General features: G+C 37.2%; 1 pseudogene; it reads left to right on the forward strand.

Moving 5' to 3' along the window:
- Window positions 1-9,298: 9,298 nt before the first annotated feature.
- Window positions 9,299-10,072, forward strand: LOC101437289 (serine/threonine/tyrosine-interacting protein-like; annotated as a pseudogene).
- The last annotated feature ends 596 nt before the right edge of the window (window positions 10,073-10,668 follow it).

The following is a 10,668-nucleotide window of genomic DNA, read 5'->3' on the forward strand; positions in this document are numbered from 1 at the left end:
CTACAGGGAATGTACATATGCTGTCTACAAGAGACTCACCTTACAACCAAAGAAAGCAATGGATTGTAAGTGAAAGGCAGGAAAAAAAAGGTATTTCACATATTCAGTAACCAAAAAAGGTGGGGTAGCTATACTTATATTGGATGAAATAGACTTTAAAAGCAAAACTGTTATTGAAGTAAAGGAAGAACATTATATATTAATAAAAAAGAAGTAATTCACCAGGAAGAAATAACAATCATAAATGTATATAAGCCTAACCAGATGGCCCAAGTTACATGAGGCAAACACTGACAAAACTGAAGGAAGAAATAGATTACAATAATAGTTGGAAACTTCAATATACCAATCTCAGCATTGGATAGAACATCTGGGCAGAGGATAAATAAAGAAATAGAAAGTTTGGGTAATATGATAAATTAATAAAACCTAATAGATATATACAATCATTGTACTGCAAAACAGTAGGATATACATTCTTCTCAAGTGCTGAAGGATCTTTCTTCAGTGGACACCATGTGTTGGGTTACAAAGCAGATCTCAATAAATTCAACAAGATCAAAATTATACAAAGCACTTTCTCTGATCATAATTAAATAAAGCTGGAAATCAATAAGAGATGGGAAAAAAGGAAAATTCACAAATTTATAGAGATTAAACAACACTCTCAAATAATCAGTGGATCAAAGTAGAAATTGTGAGAGAAATAAATATCTCGAGAAGAATAAAAGTGAGAATACATCATATCAGAACCTATGGTATGCAGCAAAGGCAGTGTTGAGTGGGAATTTATAGTCCTCAATGCTTATATTAAAAAAAGAAGAAAAAGCTAACTACACAGCTGGAGTAACTAGAAAAAGAACAGAAAATTATTTCTAAAGCAATAGAAGGAATGAAATAACAACCATCAGAGAAGAAATAATTGAATTTGAGAACAAAAAAAAAATTGAATAAAAAAAAAGTTGTTTCTTCAAGAAAATTAACAAAATTGGCAAACCCTTAGCTAGACTGACAAATTAAAAAAGAGGTTGCAAATAAAATAAAAAATGAAAACTGGGACATTATTACTGACCCCACAAAAATAAAGGAGATCATAAGAGAATACTATGAACAACTGTACACCAACCAACTAGACAATATAGAAAAAAATGGAAAACTTCTTAAGAATATACAAACAACCTACACTGACCCTAGAAGAGAGAGAAGACCTCAACAAACCAATCACAAGTAAAAAGATTGAAACAATCATCAAACAGCTTTCCAAAATGAAAAACACAGGACCAGATGTTTTCACTGGTAAGTTCTTTTAAGAATTCAAAGAAGATTTAATATCAATCTTACTCAAGATCTTCAAAAACACTGAGAAAGAAGGAAAGCTACCAGACTCATTCTATGAAGCCAGTACCACCTTAATACTAAAGCCAGATAAAGTTATTATGAAAAAAAAAATTACAAACCCAATTCCCTAATGAATACTGATGCAAAAAACCTCAATAAAACACTTGCTAATTGAATCCAACAATACATTAACATAGTTATTCATCATGATCAAATAGGTTTTATACAGGCATGCTAGGGTGGTTCAACACAATAAAATCAGTCAGCATAATAATCACATTAATAAATCAAAGTAGGAAAATCACACAATCCAACTGATGGACAGAAAATAAGGCATTTAACAAAATATAGTATCTTTTCTTGATAAAAATACTCCAAAAGCTAGGAGTTAAAGGAAACTTTTTCAACATGATAAAGACCATATATGAAAAACCCATAGCAACCATTGTACTCAGTGGTGAGTTCCTGATCTCATTGGGAATTGAGATCAGGAACTCAAAAAGGATGCTCACTGTCACTACTGTTGTTCAATATAGCGCTAGAGGTTCTAGCTAAATCACTCAGTCAAGAAAAAGAAATAAAATTCATCCAAACTGGAAAGCAAAAAGTATCACTTTTGCTATTCACAGATCATATAATCCTATACCTGGAAAGTCCCAAAAAGTCTACAACAAAGCTGCTAGACCTAATAAATGAATTCAGCAGTGTCAGGATACAAGATCAATGTACGAAAATAGTAGTTTTTCTATACCGTAGTAATGCATAATCTGAAGAGGAAATAAGGGGAAAAAATCAATTTACAATAGCAACTCATAAAATCAAATATTTAGGAATAAACTTAACCAAGGATGTAAAGCACTTGTATTTAAAAAACTACAATGTATTGCTAAATGAAATTTTAAAAGACCTAAATAATAGGAAGAACATTCCATGCTCATGGATTGGAAGACTAAGTACCATTAAGATATCAATTTTCCTCAAATTGCTACACAAATTCAATGCAATCCCTATAAAAATTCCCCCATCACTTTTTAAAAATTTATTGAAGTATATCACTCATACATAAACATATATAAACAATAAGTGTATAATAATAGTTGTGAATTTAGAAAACAAACATTATACAAGACTCGCGTAACTCCTCCTACCACCAGTAATTTGCATTGTTGTTGAACCTTTTTAACTAATGATTAAAGAACATTGTCAAAATATTACTACTAAACAAAGTATTTTTGCCCCAAACAATCCTATTTTTATTGTCCTTATATCATTTATATATGAGCATACTTAAATAATTAAGTATATTGTAAAAGTTGTGAACTTATAAAGCAAACATGCATAAATCATGCAGGGGTCCCATACATCAAACCTGCACCAACACCTTGCATTGTCATGAGATGTTTGTTACAAATTATGAAAGAATATTGTCAAAATCTTACTACTAATCATATTCCTTATCTTACATTTGGTGTGTTTTTACCCCAACACACCCTATTATTCTTTTTTAAATATATGCTTTATGACAGATGTTGTAAAATTATACAAAAATCATGCACATGTGCAGAATTCCCAAACAACACCCCTCCAGATACAGATAAGATAATATCATCTGATTGTTACCACATCCATAGTGTACATTTGGTTCACATTTCCATACTGCCTCAGTATCAACACAGTACATCTTTCTCATAGATGTAAGAATATATTATTACTACTAACCACAGTCCATAGGTCATTCCAGCTGTATTTTTCCCATGCTTTTCCACATTCCCAATACCCTGCAGTAGTGATGTACATTTACTGTAGCTAACAAGGGACACACTTGCATCTGTACCATTGACTACAATTCTCAGCCACCTCTTGGTTTACTGTGCCATCCAGTTTCTAGATTATTCTCAAGCATTCTGTCAATTGGCATTTACATAACTAGACTACCATTTTCAGTCACATCTGCATTTATAAGCTAGCTGTTACTCATTGTGTGTTACCATCTACTCTATACATTTTCATGATTTTACAGTAAAGTTAATTAAAACTTCTTTGTACATTAAACATCAGTAGTTCACTCAGTCCTTCTCTTACCTGCTTTAAGAATCCACCACCCACCACCAGGTCTTGAAGATATTTTCCATTAATTTCTTCTAGAAGTTTTATGGTTCTTGCTTTTATTTTTTGTTTTTTTGATCCATTTTGAGTTAATTTTTGGTTAAGGTGTGAGATAGGGGTCCTCTTTCCTTCTTTCAGCTATGGATATCCAATTCTTTCAGCACCATTTCTTGAATGGATTGTGCTGCCCAAGCTGTGTGAGTTTGACAGGCTAGTCAAAAATCACTTGACCATACCTGTGACCATCTGTTTCTGAACCATATATTTGGTTCCATTGGTCTGTTGTGTCTGTCTTTAGGCCAGTACCATGCTATTTTTTCCACTGTAGGTAGGTATTATGATTTAAAGTCTGGAGATGAGGGTTCACTTTTCCTTTTTATGATGTTTCTGGCTGTTTAGGACTCCTTACCCTTCCAAATAAATTTAATGATCGTGTTTTCAATTTTTTCTTTAATGCTGGTGGAATTTTTATTGGGATTGCATTAAATATGTGTATCAATTTGAATAGAATTGACATTTTAATGATATTTATTCTTCCAATCCATGAGCATGGAATATTCTTCCAGTTATTTAGGATTTTTAAAATTTGTTTTAATATTGAGATGCAGTTTTCTGAATACAAGTGCTGTACATCATTGGTTAAGTTTGTTTCTGACTATTTGAGTTTTATCTGTCATATTTTATTTTCACCACTCTTTTGACACTTTTAGTTACTTTTATTAATATAATCTTCATTTCCAGACTCTCTTCCAGGCCTCTCTCTCCTGTCTTTTCTTTTCAGCTCTAGTACACCCTTTAGTATTTCCTGAAAAACTGATTTCTTGCTTAGAAATTCTCTCAGTTTCTGTTTATCTGTAAATATTCTAATTTTGCCCTCATTTTTGAAAGACAGTCTTGCTGAGTATAAAATTCTTGGCTGGAAGTTTTTCTCTTGTAGTATCTTAAATATATCAGACCACTGTCTTCTTGCCTCCATGGTTTCTGGTGAGAAATCAGCACTTAATCTTATTGGATATCCCTTATATGTCTTATATGTTATGCATTCTTTTCCTCTTGCTGCTGTCAGAATTCTCTCTTTGTCTTTGGCATTTGACATTCTAATGAGTATGTGTCTTGGAGTTGGTCTGTGGATTTTTTTAGATGGGAGTACGTTGTGCTTCTTGGACAGGGATATCCATGTCATTCAATAGGGTTGGGAAATTTTCTACCATTATTTCTTCAAATATTCCTTCTGCCCCCTTTCCCTTCTCTTCTCCTTCTGAGACACCCATGACACATGTTTGCACGCCTTTTGCTGTCATTTAGTTCCCTCAGACCTTGTTCAATTTTTTCCATTCTTTACTTCTTCTGTTTTTTTGTATGTTCACTTTCAGAGGCCATTTCTTTAAGCTCACTAATCCTTTCTTCTGCATCCTCAAATCTGCTATTATATGATTCCGATGTTTTTTAAATTTCATTTATTGCACCTTTCATTCCCATAAGATCTGCTATTTTTCTATGTATGCTTTCAAATTCTTCTTTGTGCTCATCCACTTTCTTCTTAATATCCTTAATCACTTTAGCTATCTCATTGAATTTATTAAGGAGATTTGTTTGAGCGTCTATGATTAGTTGTCTCAGCTCCTTTATGTCAGTCATCTGGAGGCTTACCTTGTTCCTTTATCTGGGCCATAGCTTCCTGTTTCTTGGTGTGGAGTGTAATTTTTTTGTTGGTGTCTTTGCATCTGGCTTACTAGAATTTTTTTTCTAGGTGCAGTTTTTCTCTTTATTTTAGGGCTTTCTATCCTTTCTCCCTTGCTGGTTGTACAGTAGGAACCAAGCATGTAGTTGGTGCTGTAAGCTGCAGAGGCTCAAGCTGCAGAGGCTCAAGCTGCCTTCAATTGTGCCAGAGACCAATGAAGCTTCTTTCAACTTTCTCCTTTGCCAGGGGTAGGGACAGAGTCACAACTGTGTGAAATAATCCAAGTGCAGGCCTAGACTGTAGTTGCTCAGAGAGGCTGATGAAGCTTCATGCCCCTTTTCCCCTGCCTAGGGCAGGGATTGAGCTGCAGGTATGGGCAGCAGTCTGTGCAGTGCAGGCCCAAGATGACCACAGTTGCCCTGGTAGACCTCTGATTTTCAGTCTATGCCAGCCAAAGTTACCTGCAGTTACCTGTATCAGCTGGTGCAGGCCTAGTCAGCCTCCTTCCTGCCAGAGGTGGGGCTGAAGCCTAGGCTAGGGCTTCAGGTTGATCTGCCTGAAAGAAATTGGTTCTTGCTGACACTGAGAGTTTCAGTCAGCCCAGCTTCCCCTCAGGCTGGGGCAGAGTAAGAATGGCAGCTACTGGCCTCTTTCTGACTTGTGCAGGTTCACACCCCAGCTGATCCTAGGGTTATCTCTTAGCCAGCAAAGTCTACGAATCAGAAGCCAAAATCAGCAGCCAACAGTCTCCTCCTCCCCTGTTTTGGGAAATGGAGCTTCCAATTCCAGCCACAGAACAGCTCCTGGGGCAGCTCATGCCGCCCAAGTAGGATAGTCACTGGCCTCCGTGGCTTGGCCAGTAATTTCCTGGAGAGGCTGTCACAGGTCCTGGCAGCTTCCTCCCTGCTGGAGGTTGCACAGGGTCTTAGGCTAGAGCAGCAATATGACCTGAATGGAAAGAAGCCGGTCCCCACCAGTACTGGGATTTTCAGTCTGCCCCGCTTCCCCCACATACCAGGCACAGAGTTAAGATGGTGGCTCCCAGCCTCTTTCTGACTTGGACAAGCTCAAACTTTAGCTGTTCTCAGGATTATACTTTAGCCCGCTGAATTTATTCATCAGTAGCTGAAATTGGTGCCCAACTGTCTCTTCCTCCCCCATTTTGGGGAAGTGGAGCTTTCAATTCCAGCCACGGAACAGCTCCTGAGGAAGCTTGCACCACCAGTGGAGGATGGGTACTGGCCTCCTGGCGTGCAGCCTCTACTTATGAGTCCTCTCTGAAGATCCAGTCTACTCCTTGCACTCCTTCAAGAATGTTGCAGGATGCCCTTCTGGTCTCCTGGAGCCCCCAAACAGGTACTTCAGCTAGTTCCAGAGAGCTCTAGGTCTTTGCTAACTGCCCTGTAGCAGGAGCTGACTCTAGGAGTTCCTTATTCCTCTGCCATCTTGCTGGTTCTCCTCCCCCATTACTTTTTAAACAATTGGAAAACACAATTATCAAATTTATTTGGATGGTTAAGTGGCCCTCAATACCTAGAAACATCTTAAAAGGAAAAGCAAAATTAAAGAACTCTCACTTCCAGACTTTAAATCGTATTACTTAGGTAGTGTAATAAAAAACTGTGTGATACTGGCATATAGATAGACACATAGACCAATGGAACCGAACTGGTGGTTCAGAAACAGACTCTCACATCCATGGTCAAGTGATTTTTGACAAGGTTTTCAAACTCACTCAGCTGGGGCAGAGCTATCTATTAAAAAAGTGGTTCTGGGAAAACTAAATATCCATAGCCAAAAGAAAGAAACAGGACCCTTATCTCCCACCTAATAAAAAAATTAACTCAAAGTGGATCAATGACCTAAATATAAAAGTTAGAATAATAAAGCTCCTAGAAGAAAACGTAGGAAAACATCTTCAGGACCTGGTGGTAAGTGGTGAATTCTTAAACCTTACACTGAAAGCATGAGCAACTAAATAAAACATGGATAAATGGGACCTCCTCAAGCTTAAACACTTCTGTGATACAAAGGACTTCATTAAGAAGGTGAAAAGGCAGCCCACTCATTGGGAGAAATATTTGGGAACCACGTGTCTTATAAGGGTTAATTTCCATTCTATATAAAAGATCATACAACTCAACAATAAAAGAGCAAGCAATCCAATTTAAAAATGGGCAAAACACTTAAATAGACATTTCTCCAAAGACAAAATACAAAAGGCAAAAACATGAAAAAATGTTCAATACCACAATCTATTAGGGAAATGCAAATCAAAACAATAGTAAGGTATTATCTCACATTGCATAGAATGACTTAATTTTTTATAAAACAGAAGTAATAAATGCTTAAGAGGATTTGAGAAACAGGAAGACTCCTTCACTGTTGGTGGGGATGTAAAATGATGCAGACTCTGTGGAAGACAGTGTGGCTGTTCCTTAAGAAGCTAGATACAGAACTGTTATATGATCCAGAAATTCATCTCCTTGGAATATATCCAGAAGAACTGAAAACTGACATGAATAGACATTTGCACACCAATGTTCAAAGCGGTATTATTCACAATTGCCAAAAGGTGGTAACAACCCAAATGTCCATCAACCCATGAATGGATAAACAAAACATGGTATTGACATGAAATGGAATACTATGCTGCTGTAAGAAGAAATGAAATTGGGACACATATAACATGGATGAATCTTGAAGACATTATGCTAAGTGAAATAAGCCAGACAGAAAAGGATAAGCAATACATAGTCTCACAATATGAACTAAATACAAAGAATAAATTCATGGAGTTAAACCTAGAGTATAGATTATTAGGAGTTAAGAAGAGGGCTGCAAAGGAGCACTGATGTTTAATGTATGTAGAATTTTTAATTAATTTAACCGTAAAAGTGTGGAAATGACTAGAGTTGATGATAACACATTATCGTGCGTAGCAGCTGGTTTATAAATGGGATTGTGACTGAAAAGAGTAGGCTAAGGATGTAAATGTCAAATGAAAAAAAGCTAGAGAATAATCTAGGAACTGAATAACACAGTGAACCTAGAGGTGTATGAGAATTGTGATTAATAGTACAAATGCAAGAGAGTCCTTCCGAGAACTAGAATGGATGTATATCATTATCACAGGGTGGTGGAAATGTGGAGAAATATGGGAAAAACACAATAAATGTAATCTTTGGACTGTTGTTAACAGCAATACTTTAATATTCTTGCATCAGTGCCGAAGATGCCCTGTGTTAATAATTAGGGAGTGTGGAAAACAATATGCCAAATGTATGCAATGGACCATAGCTAGTGGCATAATACCAGATGATATTATCTCATAATCTGTAACTACTGTTCCACAATGGTGTTGTGTGTTGGTGAAGGGTTGTTGTATGGGAATCCCACACATGTGCATAATTATTTTGTAAATTCACAACTTCTGTAATAAAAATATTTTTTTAAAAAAGAAAGAGGTTGCAGACTTGGCCCAGTGGTTAGAGCGTCAGTCTACCACATGGGAGGTCCACGGTTCAAACCCCGGGCCTCCTTGACCCATGTGGAGCCCAGTGGGTCACGCGCAGTGCTGATGCGTGCAAAGAATGCCGTGCCATGCAGGGGTGTCCCCGTGTAGGGGAGAACCACGTGCAAGGAGTGCACCCTGTAAGGAGAGCCACCCAGCGTGAAAGAAAGTGCCAGCCCAGGAATGGTACTGCACACACAGAGAGCTGACACAACAAGACAACGCATCAAAAAGAAACAGAGATTTCCCTGCCGCTGACAACAACAGAAGCGGACAAAAGAAGACAGGGCAAAATAGAAACAGAAAACAGACAACCAGGGTGTGTGTGGGGGCAAGGGAGGCAGGGGAGAAAAATAAATAAATAAATAAATAAATCTTTAAAAAAAAAAGAAAGAGGATGTGGAGACATTGGGGAAAGGAGAGGGAGGCAGTGTGGCTGTGAGTACAAGTTGCCCAACCCTCTTCTTCCACGCTGTGGCTGTCATCGGGATCCTTTAGTTTGTACCTGTGACTTTTCAAAACCCGCAGCCCACCAGCCGGCCAGCCCACCAGTGATCTGGTCCAATCGTTCTTCATTGTGCTGCCACTGCCTGCCCCGAAGTTCAGCCAGCCAGGGTTACTCCCCTCATAGCCTGCCTGCAGTCCTGCTGGCCAGGACCATGGAGGATGCGAAGTGGTTTCCTACGCTCCCATAGCACATAGAAAATACTGAGGAATGGACTTATCCTATGAGATGGAAGATGCAGGAAAATTTTTTTATATCTTAATTTTATTTTTATTATTCATTATGCTCTATCAAATCATATTTTTAATTTTTTAATTTTTAATTTAATTTTTTATTATCTTTTTTTTTTTAAGATTTTTAGCTGGATTGTTTTTAGGCCCATACTCATCAGCTGTGAAAAGCAAGCTACCTATACTGCAGAAACATGAAATAACCCATATAATATGCATAAGACAAAATATTGAAGCAAACTTCACTTAATCAAACTTTAGCAATTATTTGCATATTTAGTCTTGGATAGTGCAGATAATCCAATTTGAAAGTGTGTTTCTCCTTTTCCCTTGACTAAAGAATTTATTGGTGGGAACTTCCAAACTGGAGGAAAGTTTCCTTTCCATGGAAATGCAGGTATCTCCAGGAGGGCTGTCTTTTTTGTTGCATACATTATGGAAATGTTTGGAATGAAGTACAGAGATATATTTGCTTATGTTCAAGAAAGAAGTTTTTTATTAATCCTAATGCTGGGTTTGTCCATCAGCTTCAGGAATACGAAGCCATCTACCTAGCAAAACTGACAACACAAATGATGTCACCCCTACAGATAGAAAGATCGTTATGCGTCCATTCCGGTACCACAGGCAGTTTGAAGAGAATACATGAAGATGATGATTTTGGAAACACGCAGGTGGCGGCTGCACAGAATGGCTGACTCAAAGGCAACGTAACAGGAGATGTGAATTTCTATTTGGGAAAGAGGCAATAAATACTAGATGCAGCTCAGTCCATTGGGCACTCACTCTCATGTGGGAATTCCTGGGTTTGGTTCCCGGTGCCTCCTGGAGAGAGCGAGCAAGCAATGAGAAGACAGATGGGTGAAAGGGGAAATGGGGGATAAATAAGAAAAATAAAGCAAATAAAAAATAAATATTAAAAAACAACAACAACAAGAACAATAAATAAATAAAAAATAAAAAATGAGGCATAGGCCCTGAACTTGAAGATTAAAATGTTATTTTGTTAAATTACTGAAATGCATATATCTATGACTATCAAATGTATGGTTTTGGGATAAGAAAAATGTAAGAATTCTTATCACATATGGTGTTGCTCGTAGCATTAGCTTAAGGAAAAGAGTGAATTTATCTCATAAATGGTGTTACTAGTGACACAGATATATATAAATCAGAGAGTAAATCAGGATGGAATGGTAACTTAAAAAGAGGAAAGACATGATAAGACATTTATATGTACTAGAAATATGCTCAGGGTATTAAAAGCCAGTACCTACAGTGAGGATGCTAGAAC

Source organism: Dasypus novemcinctus, chromosome 15 (assembly GCF_030445035.2).
Source record: "Dasypus novemcinctus isolate mDasNov1 chromosome 15, mDasNov1.1.hap2, whole genome shotgun sequence".
Classification (NCBI taxonomy): Eukaryota; Metazoa; Chordata; class Mammalia; order Cingulata; family Dasypodidae; genus Dasypus; species Dasypus novemcinctus.